Source organism: Callorhinchus milii, unplaced genomic scaffold (assembly GCF_018977255.1).
Source record: "Callorhinchus milii isolate IMCB2004 unplaced genomic scaffold, IMCB_Cmil_1.0 Scaffold2, whole genome shotgun sequence".
In the NCBI taxonomy this organism is placed as follows: Eukaryota; Metazoa; Chordata; class Chondrichthyes; order Chimaeriformes; family Callorhinchidae; genus Callorhinchus; species Callorhinchus milii.
Window position 1 is genome coordinate 111,749,419 of NW_024704743.1, and position 14,395 is coordinate 111,763,813.

The following is a 14,395-nucleotide window of genomic DNA, read 5'->3' on the forward strand; positions in this document are numbered from 1 at the left end:
TGGATAGACCCTTTGATATCGCAGTAACTGAACCATATGCAGAGCACTAGGTGCAGCCTGACCAGACGCTATATTGCTTGAGTGTGGCTTCTGAGGATCCAAACTCAATTGATTTGACAATATAGCCCAGCACCCTGTTTCCTTTGTTTATTGCTACCTCGCACTGTTATTGACATGGTGAGCAATGAGTGAACTAATTCCCTGGATTTCTTTCAGCCTCCTCAAATGACGGACCATGTTTTTTTTAAACCCATCTCCTTTTCCAAATTGGCAATAATTATATTAAACTGTTGTGAAAACATTCAGTGATGTTTGATGTTATAGCCGCAAATATTGTATGCATGCTTTATATTTTATAATTCATTTTATTGTTCAGGGATCTCTCTGATCCCAAAAGCTTTAAAGAAGTGTTATTCCTTAATTAGCATTGCTGGTAGAACCTCTATCATTTTGATTCTATCACCAGCTCTCTGCCTGTTAAAAATATATCGCTGTAATTAGTTTCCAGCAGAGTACTGCTCCATGGTGGAGAAATCATTTTGAATGTAATAGAATAAGTAAAATGTTTTCAAAAATAAGTAAAATGCTCTAAGACTTTTTATTGGATCAACACAGAGATAAAAAAGAATTTAACTTTTTTATTATTCTCTTTTGAAAATTGTTAATTGAAAATAGGTTGTATCTTCATATCCTGGCAGGCACTTTGATTTAAAAAAATAAAAAATTGTTAAAGTTGGCCTGTCCCAAATAATCCTATTGATTGGAGTCTGATGGTGAGTTTATCATATCGTGCACCATATTTGAGCAGTCTGTGAAATGGAGTCAAGCCGAAAATGGGAAGGAACTACCAAACCCATCCAGATTGAAAACAGGAACGTTATAAGGAAAGGTAGAAATTAATATTAATGCAATATGTGTATCAGTAGGTTGTGTCGACCACTTCACAAAGTGGAACTATAGAAAATTGTCTCTGCTGTTGTAATAATTGACTATTTGCATCCTGAAGGTGCCCTTTGGTTAAATGCTTATTTATTAGAGGGTTCATCCTCTATATTCCCCTTTTCCTATTAGCATACTGTACAGAAACAAAATACATTAATAAAACAATTACTTCAACTCCTCTGCTCACTGTTGCGTGGTGATTTGGGGACAATTCTCTCCTCTACAGGTGTAAACTGTTTTCAGCTACTACCCACACAGAATACACGTCACTTTCCATTGAGCAGCTCCCTCACTTCCAATCCGCAGGAAATTAAGCCAGCAGTGCTCAAACGAGATTTCACATCTAGAATTGTATTTTCTGTACGGCAGAAAATCACAATCAAAACCATCCCTTTGTAGATGTTGTGATACATATAAATCATTAGCTAATCACACAGTCTTTTTAAACAGTAAAATGATAGGCCCAAAGATCTGGCACACTATTAGAAATAAATATCCAAACATAATAAGTGAAATCTTTGAAAGCAATAATTTCATTGCTACATCTCAATGATTTATTCTGTTACTGTATCATTCATTACACCATTGGCATAGAATCTCTCAGCTGCAGTTTACAGATAGTAAATAGCTTCCACTACTCCATGTTGACACATTGGTAGGGTACAATTCTTTTAAGAGGTGACACGAGAGGGCATTGGTGCAAAAGATAACATTCAATTTCCAATCGCAATGGAGTAACATTGATCTCTTCTGAGATATAATAATAATAATAATCCTTGCATTTGATATAGCGCTTTTCACGTCGGGAGGACGTCCCAAAGCGCTTCACAGAACACACTGTAAAGTGAATTGACTGTATATTTGTGGGCGAACGCGGCAGCCAATTGCGCACAGCAATGTCCCACAACCAGTCGTAGATTGAAAATGACCAATTTATTATTGTTTTTTGTTTTTTTTGGAGGGATTATTATTATTAGGCGTGTGGAGTAAGGAAACTTGCCCAAGAATCTCTCAGCTGCAGTTTACAGATAGTAAATAGCTTCCACTACTCCATGTTGACACATTGGTAGGGTACAATATCAAGGGAACTGTAGTGTGGCTGGTAACTGATATATGTACACAAATACACAAATAGCAGTGTTTGATTTACTGTATATACAGTGAACTGAATGTTTCTTCCTTCCTGCTCTAGTCTGTCCTTTTCCCTCCCCCACCCAAATAAAAAACAGCTTTTGTCTTTCTCATTTAGTATTCTTTAAAGTTCATGGTTTTCATTTATCCTGGGTTTTATCTTTTCTGTTGTGTTCTGTCTGCCTCTTCTTTCGCCCTCTGTGTTTCTGAATTAGCTGCATCTTCCCTTGAGGAAGCAAAGGGCCTCAGGCTAGCCTAGATGACCTGGAAGTCTCAGGAGATGCTTCAGAATGGGTAGAGATGGAGGTTCATATCATTGTAATCTTTCCATTTCTCTTCACAGAATGAGCCGAACCAAAGCTTTTTTGTTAGAAGAAAACAGACATTCCAGAATGAGTATCGCTTGACACAAAAATGTATCAATTTCAATTATTGTCAGATGGATTCACAGTCACCTTTTCATGTTGCGTCTAATAGTACTGTTATATCAAGTTTCTATTAACAATCTTGGCATAACGAAAGAGGATGGAGATGGATACCACAGACGTGGCGTTAAAATCTTCACATAACATTATGGTTGAAACTAATTTATTTTGCATGTGAACTATTAGGGCTAATTTTATTATCAAATCATCTCAGAACAGAAAGGTTTTTTTGGGGCAATATGATACTGACAAAATTGATGATATCCTTCTGTGCAGTGTAATGGATGTAAGAGCTTGTAAATGCAGAAGATTGGGTTTGAGTGTTAGACGTGAATCCTTTATTGAGTGAATACTCAAAGTGAGAACCACATTGGGCCACTGATGCAGCAGAATTTTTCCAATTACCGCAGAACAATTCCTCCAGCGATAAGCTGCAGATCTCTTGCACTTGTCTCTTGACCCCGCAACCAAATCAAATCTTCTCCTGAATGGCTTTCTGATATCACAGGAACATATGAATAATAACCTAATAATAAATGAACCTCGCATTCCACGTAGCACAGAAACAAAGCAAAAACATTGAAATGTTTCAATGCACTTAACAGGGAACTGCTGCCAAGATGCTGCAAGTGCAGCACATTTGTAGCAAGGTGTGGCAATCAGTTTGTGCTCAGCAATTTTCCTTCAACAAGCATTATGTGAATGAACAATTTTATCAGTAGCCAGAACACCAGAAGAAATTCCTTCCTCTTTTCAAACCGTACCATACCTTCAATAAGCTCCAGCTCACCCAGAATGCCACATCTTCTCCCACACTCGACTCCCTGTGCCCATTCTCCCCTTCCCAAACAGGCAGATCCATCAATTACAGCCCCATTCTCCAATCAACTCTCTTTGTTCCACATCCTTGATCCTGCTCCACATTCCTTAGGCTCAACATTGACAAAATCCCTCCACCCATACCCTTGCTTCCTCTCTTCTAAAACCCTGCTAAAAGCATACCTTGTTGACTGAGGCTTTGATCACCTACCCCTTGGACCCTTGCTCAGTGTCCTACACTATGCATGTAAAATATTCTAGGTTCTTCAACATGAAAGGTACTTTATAAGTGAAAGTTATCTCTCTCAAATCCCCTCAGTCAATGTTTTCTCCAGAAATTTTATTCCCATCATTACCCTGGATAGTCCATTCCATACACTACTGTGTACAACAACAACAAATAACAATTGTATAGCGCATCCCAGGGAGTCTCAGGGTGTAAACAGTTCATCTAAGCTGTCTGGTTACCTCCCGTCTTCTGAGCTTGAGTTTGTGACACCTTGTTGCATCTTTTTAGAGACTATGTTGAGCATATTTTAACCTTGAATGAAATCCGTACTCAATCTACTCTCCAGTGTGATATTACCAACTTTTATGATCCCACATGTACTCGTGAAGATGATCATTAAGCAGACAGCAGCCATTGCTTAGGCTTTCATGAAATCTGTGTTAAATGTTACCAGCCTCCTGGCTGTAACTGGCTTCATAAAAAGGACCACTTCCCATCCACTTCCCATCAGACCTGCAGGATTTTTTTCACCACTCTCCACTATTTCACAATCACCAATGCTTACAAAACTCCTCATCGTTAGAGGCCAAATCCTTAATTTCCTGCTTCTTTAAGTGCTAAATCACGATTGCTGGAGCTGCACACTTAATGCTTGTTACAGCCTATTGTCCAGCAGAAACTTCAAATGCTGTGAATCAGAATTTTCATTTTTTTTCTGAGCACTGAGTGAATGCTTTGTCCTCTGCCTGCTCTCCCATGTTCTTTCCATCCTCATCTCCACTCCAAATGTTTTAAGTCAGGCACTTCCTGATGTCCAAAATCTACAACGTCTGTTTAGTACCTCCACTTCTGCCTCACCTACAATACTAAGACAGTACTGATCAAAATCAGAAACAACGTCCTCTCTGTCTACAACCAGGACTCCTCGTAAAAGAACCCTCTTATAGAAGCCCTCCCCCCACCCGCACACACGAATGAGCATGGATTCACTTAGAGCACAGGTCTGCCCAAGCATCCATCTTCCAGTACTAAAGAGATTGCCTAATCATAGAATCATACAGCACAGGAGGAGGCCATTTGGCTCATTGTGTCTCTGCCGGCTCTTTGAAAAGAGCTATCCAAATCAATCCCACTCCCCCGCACTCCCCCCTTAGCCCTGCAAACTTGTCCTCCCCAAATAATTATCTAATAACAGAATTATATGGAATATTTTACAAAAAAACCCAATGACAGCTATATTGCTGGCAGCTAAGTGTAAACATACACTTGATTCTTCAATGATACAGTCTCTGTTTCAGACTCTATTTGATAGAAAACAATGTGTAAAGATTTTTAAGTAGCAGATAATGCAATATGAACAAAATGATTTAAGGCACCAAAGATTTAAGGCACCATTGAAGAGAACAGTCAGTGTCAGACCATAAACAATTATTTCAGGAGGAAATTTTATAATATTATTTTATAATATTATTGTGTTTTTGTTATTTTAACAACTAGTGGTAACTTTTAAGCAAATTTCTATTGAAACAATGTTTCCATCAATGTCTTGAATCTAAAGTTAGGAACGAAAGGTTGAAAGCCAAGCAAACCAGAACTCTTCCCATTGCTGATGCTCCAGAAAAACACAGAATTGTAAACATATTGTATTGCTTTTTATGAGCGTCCATAAAACAACATTTGCAAGGTAAAATAAAAAATAATAAATGAGACGATAAAATAAAAACTTGAGTAAGCAGAATGCTCTTGGAAAAACAAAGAATGAATTTTAAACTTAAAAGCTGCAAGTTAGAAGCACATCAAAGCATTGTCAAAACTAGTACATTTTTAGTTTCTGTATGCTTTCAGCTTTACTGCATTGAACTACTACTCTCTGAGGTCACCCAACTCCGATGGGTGAGCTGCAAAGCTTCCATATCCCATACTTATCAAAAATTATAATAATACTTGCATTTGATATAGCGCCTTATCACGTCTTCGAGACGTCTCAAAGCGCTTCACAGAATATACTGTAAATTGATTGTATCATTTGTGGGATAAATACGGCAGCCAATTTCCACAGCAGTGTCCCACAAACAGTGACCAAATTATTATTTTTTTTGAATGGATTATTAACCCTGGAAAAGCAATCTGCCAATCGACTAACAATCAGGGTCCTACTTACTGCTGGGCAAACAGAGGCATGTGGGGAAGGAAACTTGCTCAGGAATCAAATCCAGGTCCTCTCACTTGTGAGGTGAGTGTTCTAACCACTAAGCTACAGCACTAGAGTAGTCTAAGAGTAACAAGGTACATTTTTTTCCAGTGCACCCACTGATAGAAAATTTGAGTATAGTAGAATGCATAACCTGTTTTTGAGATCTTTGGATTTCAAATCCTAAAATTACTAAATGTGTGAAGAACTGACTTAATTACTTGACTAGGAATGAGTGCCCAATCTATTACAGTACAAGTCTTGTTGAGGTCTTTGTATAAAAGCCTTTTGTTCCAATGTGAAGTGCTGGTCAAAATGCACAGATAATTTTTAAATCTATGAGTTGTTAGACTGCAAAGAGTATATTTTTGTTGGAAGTGCGCACTTATAGCAGAACATTCCTTGAAACTAATGGACAAACAGACATTGTTTTGTGTCTATCGGAGGTGCTACTTAAGGGGTTGTGTGTGTAGAGATGATTGGCTGAGATACCATAAGAATTGATAGAGAATCAATTCTATTCAAAGTTAAGCTGTCAAAGGGACATCTGGACAAGCTCAGGCACATACTCTTTGTAACTGTGTAAATAAATGACCGAGTATGTGCCAGTGAGAAGTGATTGATATCCTATAACATAACTGAAATATAGGGCTGAGATTTTGCTTGCTGCTAAGTGTAGGTACCTTGATGAGGTGATCTCATTGCTGATCAAATCCCTTTAATTAGGATGTGTGCTTAAATGTGCATATTGTCAAAGTTGCTACACTTAATGGCAAATGGAATATCTTGCCCTCATTTCTAGCCAGTGAGTGGTTGATTCAATAACTCAGAAACAGCTAAGCTCAGGATAACGAATGAGATACAAACCCCATCCTGGGGGCCTTCATTATATGTTCTGTTTACACCATACATTAAAGTTTAATTAGTTAAAGGAAGAAAAGATTTTTAATGGTAAATCCCTTTGCACCTTTCCCCCCATGCACCTGGAGGTAGTGTGATTTCTAAACCATCTATTGCATTGATTGCAATCATTCTGCTTTAAATATTTCTACTTCTGTGTCTTTACTGTTGAAAGTGGAGCAATGTAGAAATTTGACTCAAACTTCCCGCTTCACATACCATTGATTCAGAGCTGTTAAAATCTCTTCCATTTCAAAGTACTCAAAGTACTGCCTATCAAAGCTCTCATTAACATTAAAACAAATCCATTGATCTTTTGATCCAAAGATCCATCGATCAATGGATGTCCGAGAATATTCAATGCACCACACATGAGTAAATCCCACTAGTCTTCAGAGCATCTTCTGCAGATAGTTTCAGGAACAGAACTCCAACATGATGTGTGATCTGATAGAGATGTGTGATAATAATAAAAGATAATAATCCTTGCATTTGATATAGCGCTTTTCACGTTCGGAGGATCTCTCAAAGCGCTTCACAGGATATACTGTGGAGTTCTGGAGCTTAGTGTTTAGAGCACTTGCCTCGCAAACGAGAGGACCTGAGTTCGATTCCCGACAGGGCAAAATGTTGGACAAGTTTCCTTACTCCACACGCCTCTGTCTACCTAGCAGTAAGTAGGAATCCGGTTGTTAGTCGATTGGCGGATCGCTTTTCCAGGGTAATATTCCTTCAAAATGAATAAAAATAATTTGGTCACTCAATCCATGACTGTTTGGCAACTGGCTGCTGCATGTCGCCCACAAAATATACAGTCAATTCACTTTACAGTATATTCTGTGAAGCGCTTTGAGATGTCTCGAAGACATGATAAGATGCTATATCAAGTGCACGGATGATTATTATTGTTATTATTTCACAAGTTCATAATTTTACTGAAAATTTCAGGCATTTCACAAAATCCCTGGTTTCACAAATTTACTGTCACATATATATTTAGCTAAATTGGCAGAACCTGGTACGGGAGAGGACATGGGCTTCAGAATTCTGGATTGTCTGAAGCTTGTGTAGTTAAGTTCCTAGTACACCTGGCAAATGCTACAACAAGCAAGAACACCACTCCCATCTCCCCCGCCCATTTAACACAACATGGAACATATAACATAACATTCTTCTTTTACCTTGTCATACAGGATTACATATAATTTTATGTTACATTATTATATAAGTGTCGTTCCCCAAAACAGGAGATTCATCACAATATTGATGTATTTGATTGAACTTAACCAGAGATTTATTCACAATAAAAGAACAACCGACCTTGCAGCTCTTTGTCCTATTCATCATGTGTTGGTTACAGCTTCTGGACCTCCATTAGACAACATGCTCTGCTGTTCTCCCCTGCCCTAAGAAATCCACTATTAATTTGATTAGACCACCAGCTGAGCTAATCAATCCCTCACACCTCACTTTTAACCCATTCACTCCTTGCAGGCTATCACCCAATCACCCTCCGACAATAACATATATTTTATTATGTTCCATCATATTGTCTTTCACGTATAATACATTTTATATTGCTGTGTGTCAATTGGCCATCACCTTTGCCTATAAAATAGTCACTGCACTTTACAGTAAAATCTGAAAAGCACTTTGAGATATCCTCCTGACATGTAAGTCGCTATATCAAATGCTTGGATTATTATTTATTATATGTTATATTACATTTTATTATTGTAATGGGCACTAGGACCTCAAGGAAGGAAGGCTTGAGTGGTGGAGCCTGTGCTTCCTTAAGAAAGTGATGATACTGATTCTCCCTTGGTGCTAGGGCTAGGCTGAGGAGGATGGAGACCTTGGCCTGATCCAGGGCCAGGGAGCATGCGGCCTAGGCTACGTGGCTGGTCTGAGGTTGGTTAATGGTTAGAGCAGGGGAGATTGCAAAGGTTTGTAAGAGAGGTGGCAGCCACCTACTGCAAGCCCAGGTGCCTGCACCCCTCTATAGTTGTTGTGTTGCTCTATTTGTTGTCTCTCCTGAGATAAAACCTGTGTTTTAGTGAGTCTGATTCTGCCTGGCTCGAAAGGGAGTCCACGCTATTCGATGTTATAGAGGCAGATGAAATAACATGCAGATAGACCGCTGCTGTTGCTCCCTTTGTCTTTCCTGGCTCTCCAGGTAAACCTCATTGGCCCTTTCAGATGCTGTAATCACAGAAACACAAGATTGGTTCAGATCAGATGAAGAAAGTCCTTCAGCCCATCGGATCGCATTCTTCTCCATTCACAAGTTGTTTTATAAATGAGTCCAGAGTCCTGGCCTCAGGAAAGTTCCCTTCCTGAAAACCTGTTCCAGTTGTTAAATTATCCTCTCGGTAAAGAAATACTTCCCTGTATTGGTCCTGAAATTATCCTTTGTAACTTTAAACCTGCCTCCTCTTGTTGCATCCTAAAGTATTGTTCTGGATTTAGTCTTTCAATTTTTATTCCATTTAAAAATTTGGACACCTCTATAATGTACCCTCATAGACATCTCTCAAGAATGAAGAGCTCTGCCTTGTCTGATCATTGCTCATAGCCCATTCCTTTAACACTGTGGATTGTTCTCCTTGCTCTCCTCTGCCCTGCCTCTATGGCTTGGGCAGCCCACTTATGTTGCAGTGACCAGAACTGTAGGCAGTTTTACGTGTGTACCTAGATACTCTAGGTGCAATCTTATCAGAGCACTATATACGATAATAATAATCCTTGCATTTGATATTGTGCTTTTCACATCTTCTAGACATCTCAAAGCGCTTCATAGAATATACTGTAAAGTGAATTGACTGTATATTTGTGGGCGAAACACAGCAGCCAATTGCGCACAGCAGTGTCCCACAAACAGTTGTGGATTGAAAATGACCAATTTATTATTGTTTTTTATTGTTTCATATAGTTTATGCTGACACTCCAATGTAGTTGTGTGGTGTACTACGTTATCAGAGGTGCTATTCTTCAGATAAGATGTTAATCCAATGCCTCCTCTCCCTGTCCAAGTGGACGTTAAAGATCCCATGGCACCATTTAAAATAAAATAAGAGTTTATCCCAGTGTCTTAGCTAACAATCCCTCAAATAAAATTGTTCATTCACTCCATGGCTGTTTGTAGAACATAGCTGTGTGAAAATTGATAGCAATATTCATCCAGAAAATTCACCACACATCACACTATAGTAAATCCTGTGAAGCGCTTTGAGACATTGCAAAAGCATGATAAGACGCTATATCAAATGCAAACTTTATAAGATGATTGTTATTATTTACTTGTGTTTCCTAATCTTGGTTCCTACATGTTATACCTTGCATTTATCTGTATGAAATTTCATTTGCCAGTCATCAGCCCACGTGCACATCCTATCAAACTCTGTTTGTAGGATCTTTGCTGACTCCACACTCGGTGTCATCTGCAAATTTATCAACCTTACACCGTGTCTGCGAATCCAGGCCATTATTATGTACAATGAACAGCAGGTGTCCTAGTTCAGACCCCCAAGGCACACTCCTTAATACCTTACTACAGTTGACCGTGCAAGCGAGCAATAAAAATTGAAAGCAGTAGCTATCCTAAATAGATTGCTTTCAAATCAGATTTCTTGGTCAACCTGAAGTATGATGTTTATTCACATGCAGAGTGTTAAAAGGAACACCTTAGGACATCGATAGTCTTACAGGAAACTCACTATGGAATCAGGTCCTCGTGACATAAAAGGTACAGGAAATGAGCTGAGGTGATGCCAAGATAATCTCAGATTTAGCAGAAGACTTGTGAGTTGGTGTAAGGTATAAGGATTTATTGCAGAACATGCAGTTTATGCTGTGAGGAGCTTCTTACTGCTAGTAACTACTAGACCCCCGTAATGGTACCAATTTCCTGAGGAGCACTTTATCAATCCCATAAACTGGCCAATGATCAGTAGTGTATGTAGTCTGAGTTGAAAACGATTGGGTGAGAGATATCATTCAAGAAACAGGAATGTCTGGTTAACAGGGAGGAGTTGAAATGTAAACCAACCATCCCTCAGCACTATTTAATACATAGATTCTACTATAAAGGCTGCACTATTTAAAGGCTTCGTTAATTGTGTTACTGCAAACATTATGGCAGATTCCAGTTTTTCTCCATGTTGTGATATGTTGTTGCTATCAGTAACACTACTCTAAATTATTGCATATCGCTGATATTCATTCTCTGTGGCATGAAGACAACACAGAGGTTAAGTGAGTAAAGCTGGAAAGAATTGTTCTTCATCCACATATAGTTATTATGCCCATTTTTGTTATAAAAAGATTTTACACATCATCAATGCTTAGCAGAAATACGAATTCATCTGCCAGCAGTTTCTCTTGCAGATTCTCTGCCAATGTTTCTCCTCTGGTCTTCCTCTCCAGAAGGTGTTTTTACAGCTTTTCTTTTACTGTTGATGTATTGCCCAAGTGACCACTCATCATACATAATTCTTATCATCATGGAACTTTGCAGCCAAATCCAAACTGCCCTCTTTTGCTGCCCACACACATTCCTTCTCGTAGGGTAGGTTTCAGAATAGCTTTAAAAAGTAGCTGATCACTAGCTCACTAACTTAACAGATATCAAAGCCATTGATGCGCTCTGAGCTATTGCTCCAGCTGACATCAGCCAACTCTGTGTAAAACAGGATTCAAAGTTGTGTACTTCTGGTCTGTCTGGCATAGTGCTGCATTGAAAATGCTTTTACCCACTAGCCTGACAGGGAACTGTTGCCAAAGTTCAAACTGAGCTATACTGATTAACTGAGCTATACCGATCAAACTGAGCTAGTGACTATCCTCCTTGGAGGAAGGTAAGCTGAACTGGCTCCAAGGTGTAGGTGGGATGCAGGAAGTGCTCAGTTTGGTTTGGAGACTCTTAGCATGGTGATGGCTTTACGCCTGTGTCAGACACCTGGCTGACCCCCCAAAAATGATCAAACTGAGCTATTCTGATCCAAAATACTGACCTCAGTCTTGCACTGAGCTGGCTGATCTAAATCAGGGTAACAGTAGGGCCACTACAATTGATACTCCAGGGGCTAGAGATAGAAAAATCATCCACGTTACCTATGACTACCCAGTGAGTACTGCTGAAAAGTGTATGTATGGGTGTCAGGTGAAGATGAGATTGAGTTTGTGTCACCCCCTCAGCATTTTATTAACCTGCTGTCTCTCAGAGGCTCAGATCTGAAGAATGTCAGCTTGGACAAAAAAACTGAATGGCTTCTGGTGTTTGTGGTGTTAAAGTTAAAGTGAACTCCCTTCGTGAAACACATAACGGTTGATACTGTACTTTGACAATGTTCCAAAATCATGTATAACAACAAATAAACGTGCCACTTGGGGCTTTCATAATTTTTTTTTTGCATGTGTGAAACGCAGTGTGAAACGCAGCAAGGAAAAGAAAAAGTTTGACTGAGCAGTCTCAATTAGCTTTATGTGTATCAACTTACAAAACTGAGGGTAGGCTGACTTTAACCTTCAATTTCATCTTTCACCTGATCTTCAATTTAACAAGTATTAGTTACATTTTCAATGAAGTAACAAATAAAATTCAGCCAAGGTTGGGAGAAAACTTAAGTAAACAATACAAAGTAACATTTCTTTGGAATTTAAATGTTACGATAAATAATCCTTGCATTTGATATAGTGCCTTCATAGGATTTACTGAAAAGTGTAGCCATTGTATTTTTTTTAAACATTGTAGGTGAAATGGCCTGTGGCGAAGATAATAATACTTGTATTTGTTATAGAGCCTTATCACTCTGTCAAGATGTTTCAAAGCGCTTCCCAGGATTTACTGCAAACTGAAAGGATTACACATTTTTAATAAAGCAAAGTCCTACAAATAGTCATGAATTGAATGATCAATTTTATCTGGGAGAGAGTTGGCCAGGACACCGGGAGAAACTCCTTTCTCTTTTTGAATAGTGCCATGTGGTAATAGTAATATTAAAGTTATGGACATGGTATAGAATAGGTTAATGAGGATGATAATTAGAGATGGAAGGATTTAGCTCTGAAAAAAGCTTAGGATACTTTTGGTTGGAAACAGGAATGAGGGCAGTATGATCAAGGTGATTTAAAATTATGAAGCGGTTTTAGAGAATTATGATAGCGAATTTAAGAAACACAAAAATCATGGCAGCAAATGTGCTGATCGTGGACAGACACTGGTGGCATTTGCAAGACAATAACTCAAAAAAGAAATGCAAAGTGGCAATCTGTGTTTGAATCAGAAATGATGGTTGAAAAGGTGAGTGAATGACATAATTTCCTTGTAACAGCAATAAAAATCTAGCAACATATAAAGAGAGCTCCATGTATGTCTCCCCAGTTTACAAAACATCACCTCCTACCTGAGTTTGGTTCTGAGATGGCATCAAGGTTTTCCCCCAGAAAACAGAGTTTACATCAGTGTCTTTCCAGTGATTACATTTGAGTGCTTTTTCAACTTCATGTGAGCAATTGTGTCCCTTATTTCCTACCCCATAACCCTGTGTCTTGAACTATATTTTGTATCTCATAATCTACTTAAGTGCTTGACTTGATTGAACAAAACATTACCACTTACCTATTGTTTTTGTGGGTTTCCTTTTATTTTCATTACCTTAAAGATCGATGTCAAAAGTATTTACCCATAATTACTGCATGACTCACTTAAAGAGTGCTGTAAAATTCCTGTGTGTACTTTTATGTTTGTGATTTTGTTGCTGGAACATTAGCGTGCAAAGAAAACTCACAATGTAACTGCAACAGGAGTTTTTGACTTTTCTTAATCCCCATCCTGTACCCAAACTGTCCTGATCAGTTATTGTTTTTGTGTATTTTTCTATGTTTTCAGTGGGGCACCATGACTTAGCAGAATGTTCTCTGCGAAAAACAGGTACGTGCAGTAGGTTATCAGAAATCTCCAAGACATAAAATCCCCAAAGACGCAGTTTGATTCTGTCTGATGGCCCATTTAGATTTATCATTTCTGCTCTGTAATCCGTAAACTAATGGTGAAGTGCACAATTACCTTTTTTCCCATGCTTGTGAGGTGGAGGTGATATGAGTTAGGAGGTGATTTATGTTAGGATTTACAAAATATACACCAAGAAACCTTTGCGACTTAGCTGTTTATCCGATTTGTAAAATACAACAAGTGCAAAGAAATCTAAGAGGTTTTGGTCGCAAAATGAATGGGACTTGGGTGTATTTACGACTTAGGTGATTATATGATTTATAACAAGACAACTTATATGAGTTGACTTGTATTATGTGTTTCATCCTTTACTTAAATATTGTATTTGTACTATATACTGCATTTTCAAATTAAGTGCAGCTATTCAATAACTAAGATATTAACAAAAAAGGGGGTCATGTTCTTTGGGGGCAGCTGGACATCTGACACATGTGGAAACTAATCAACATGCTTAGGAGGATCTAAACCAGACGGGGAATTTCACATATACATGCCACCTACACATGGAAATTTCTCTGCGTCTGGAATGGAATGCGCACTCTCTCTCCCTGGAGGAAGCATCCTACATTTTTCATTCCAGAGAGTAGTTGTTAGGTTCATAGGTCATTTGGGTCACATATTAAAAACTGAAGAAACCTTGAGATAGTGATTGCAAAGCTTCACTAGCCTCCTACCTATATATCTGTCACAATGCTACCATTTAACATTTTGACAGAAATTTGTAAAGCTTCTCTAGATCCTATCCT